This window comes from Quercus suber, unplaced genomic scaffold, assembly GCF_002906115.3.
Source record: "Quercus suber isolate HL8 unplaced genomic scaffold, Cork oak 2.0 scaffold_63, whole genome shotgun sequence".
NCBI classification, from domain to species: domain Eukaryota; kingdom Viridiplantae; phylum Streptophyta; class Magnoliopsida; order Fagales; family Fagaceae; genus Quercus; species Quercus suber.
In genome coordinates, this window is record NW_027069528.1 from 1,029,384 (window position 1) to 1,033,703 (window position 4,320).

Here is a 4,320-nt window from a genome sequence, read left to right on the forward strand (position 1 = left end):
TACACACACACACACAAAATAAACAAAACAAAAACAAAACATAAAAAACAAAACAAAAACAAAAACAAACAAACAAAAACAAGTGCTTTTAGTAAAAAATTGCAATAATAAGATGAAAAAACTACTTGATGAGGAACATTGTTGCCACCACCATCATCAGATTATGCAATCCTCTCCAACTATCTTCTGGTCTGTGCATTTATATTACAAATCTCTAACTTCCTTTTACGTTCTAATGATTGATGATGTGCACCTAATCATACCAACATTTTAAATGGAATTTGACTTTATGTTTCTACTGTATTAAAATCTACTTACAACCACTCTAGACAATTCCTTTCAAATCAAGGATTTCATGAACAATTTGCAATTATGATTGAAGATAAAATGACTAAACAACATCAAGATATAATATATACTGATATATACAATAACAAAGAAACTGAAATTTAGCTCCACAAATAGAACAAATTTGGTTACCAAATAAAGAAGTAGATGTGCAGGACCAAAGTGATTGCAAAAGTATTTTAAAAACATAGCCAAGTCAAGGATAGAGAGTTTAGAGTACCTTGGTGTCATTGTCATTGTTGCTATTGTTGATGCTTGGATAGGTTGTGAGTACGGCTCATGACCCATTGTAGCATCCAAACTCATTTAATCACAAATACAAACATAAAAACTATTTAAAAATCAAATAGATGAACCACAATACAATGAAAAGTCAAATTCTCAAACTTTATGGTAATTTTACCAAGCAGATTGAATTCTAACTTTGTAATTCAAGAATAATATCAATAGAAATTAATTGAATTTCAAATTCATATTCACATCTTTGACTATTTATTTATAACTGCCAAAATTGTTAAAGGTTTTCCCAAATTGCTAAAGTTTGTCAGAGTTAACAAATTTTATATACCTGTGGAAACCCTTACTTGGTTCTTCATGATCACAAAAAAGTTCATTATTTACTACCTTCATGAACAAAGAAGATTCAATTAAATGTCATCAATTTGTTATAAGATATGCTCGTTTAGTTACGACAGAGCCAATGTTTACAATTAGGAAAATCAAAACACAAAGCTTCTTTTAGCCAAAAATTTTATTTATGTATTAATATATTTTTTGGCTTGTACAGATCCAAGCTTCTTTTTAACTGAAATGCTCCACACTAAACTCAAAAAGATTTAAATACAAAAGCTACTACTCTTGGCTTAATAACTGGAACTTTTAAATTACATTAACACTTATCTTAAAATAAGTAGGTTGCTGAATTAAATAAATTCTACTCAATTCAAAACACACTAGCAATTTTTATAGTGAGGCTAACTGTCTGCTATACAAAAGCTAATTGAAAATTATGTTTCAAACAAAACATATGTATGCACATTTATGTTACCAATATCAACATAATCAAACCAACCCATCAACAAAAAAGTAAATAATCGCTATGTAATAGTTTATAATCCAACCTAGATTGATTCTAGTATAGGGTTGATTCTGATGCCAAAACCCATATCCCAAGGCACATAAGCAGCTTGCCCTTCCCCCTTTTACTATTTCAATCCTGTAGTAAAATTTGATATATTGAAAGGAACCAAAATTGAGGGAGAACCTATATTAGGGTTTCGAGTATTGATAAAAACCAATTCTAAATCAAAACAAAATCTGAACCAATTTCTTACATCAAAACCAAACAAAGTAGCCGAACCTAAATCCTATTAAACACCCAAAATTTATATAAAAGATTTTACCTGGTCTATATTAGGGTTTCGAGTATTGATAAAAACCAATTATAAATCAAAACAAAATCTAAACCAATTTCTTAAATCAAAACCAAAAAAATAGCCGAACCTAAATCCTATTAAACACCCAAAATTAATAGTAGTTATAAAAGATTTAAAGAATTATGAATTTTTGTTACTAATATAAAAGCCCATGGAAAGTTATGATTATTTATTTTAGACCTATGACATTTATTTATTTCATACTATATTTAAACCCATGGAATTTACATAATAAGAACTCATGGTCACAATTTAAATAACAATATTCATAATATTTATTTCCAAAACTCATGGTAAGTATTCACCTTACAAGCTCATTATGATTATCTATAGAAAAACTCATGAGAATATCACATTATTTCATTATTGTGGCTGTTAGTTGTTACCATATTTTATTTGAAACCCATGGATATTGCCTCTATTAAACCCATGGAAAATATTATTCACAAGAAACATTGGAGGTTTACTATTTAAAAGCCCCAAAGAAAATATCATTTACAAAATAATCAATTGCAAAAATTATGAGAAACTATACATATTGTTATTTAAAACCCATGGAAATTAATACCCAAAACCTATCATAAATATTTATTAAAACTCATGAATACATTTCATTTTGCCAACAACTAAAACCATGTGGACTAAAAATCCATGGCAATATATGGTTTCTTTTTTCATTTTGTAGGGCTCATAATGAGAAGGTAAAAGGATAGGCCAAAGTGGAGAGAACCACCAAGTCAGAGGCCCATCAAAATACTCAGCCCTCATGACTAAGCTCAACATGAAATTCAGTCAAAAAAACTCATGCACAAACTGACCCAGTTGGAGAATTCACTTAAGTTCTATCTTTCATTGGAGAGCACCTTAAGAAGCAACCAAGCTCCCAAACCAAATTAGGAGCTAGCCACTTGTCCCATCAACCTCTCTGCCATTGCCATTTTTGACGTGAATAGTATTAAGGGGCTGGGCTGACACCAAAAAGATAAAATGCAATAAATTTCATTCTTCCTCCCTAAGTTTCAGTTACTGCTGGAGGAAGCCATGACCAAATCATCCAAATTTCAGCAACCTAGCTTCTAAAGTACTAAAAATATCTAAAAACTAATTCATGAACCAAGCCCATGAATTCCTAAAGGAGAAATTTAGGAAATGTGGTTTGGAGAGCATAAAAAGATCTCCAGTGGAGGTCCCTGAAGTAGGCTAAAAGCTTGACGCCTGGCTTGGGGTGATAGCTCTTACTTTTTTAAGCTCAAATCTTAGTTGCAGCAACCAAGTTCTAGCCCCATGTATATCTTGATCTTATTGGCCGAGATCAATCTTCAATCTCAACACTTAATGACATTATCCAAAGAAGATAAAATACCCAAAAGAAAATCACACCATTTTTGGCCAAATCCTAGGTTAGATGCTTTGAATTTCAACTCCATCTGACACTACCCAAAAGAGACAAACATTCAAAAATGAGCTCACACCATTTTTGGCTAAATCTCATGATGGATATTATGAATATTCTCTTGCTAATTAGACCCAACGTTTTTGGCTTTTGCTAATTGCTCCCTAAGCTTCACTATAAAAGGAAAGAACCATCTACTCATCAGGGGACGAAATCCTCTCAAAGCCTCCATCAATCTAGCTATTTTCAACATTTAATTTAGAAATAAGTTCCTTTTTAGTTCATAAATGCCCATACCCATCAACTCACAAATATTCCTTCCATTTTCTAACAAAACCCAGTACCATAAAGGTCTCATGATTAGCTACAATCAGTCTCTCTCCACCATGGCCAAAAATAGCTAAGTTCCTTTACCATTTTATTCCCACGTCACCATATATTTGCTCACGCACTCATATAAAAGTAGTTTCCATCATTTACCATACATCCTTCCACATATTCCATCATGGGCATAAGAACCTTGGTTAAATATTTGCTGCACTAAGCTAGGGTCTTTCTCTCCCTTCATTCCATCCTAAATTTTCCTCTTTTACTTGTAATTATGAAGCCTTTAATCCTTGTTTATTGCTATTATAATGAAGGCCATAATGTCTTAGATACTATAGAAGTTTTCCCTCATGTTGGCTTAATAATAATGAGAAAAATATATAATTTTTATCATGTAAACACATTTATTAACTTATCAGATGTTATCGTTGAAGGTCTTTCATATTCACTGTTGGACCATTTTCCTCTTGTGTACTTGTTATAATGGATCTACTTTTATATTTACTGACTACGGAGGAAATGCATAATTTTTACTGTGTAAATACATTAATTAATTTGTCGAGCGTCTACCGTTGGACGTTTCTCTTTTTACCGCTGGAATATTATTTAAGCACTTAATGTGGTGAGCCATCCTTTGTCATAACTTATCTTTGTAGGAGGTATTTTTGAGGCTTTATTATAATTTTTGTGGATGCAATCCGAACCTTAAGCAAAAATAAGCTTTTCACACTTCACTGATAGCCTTTGGGCCATATTCCAAGCCCAAAGCCGAGTCTCAGTCCTCGCTTCAAATATCGTATTGGCGACAAAAAATTT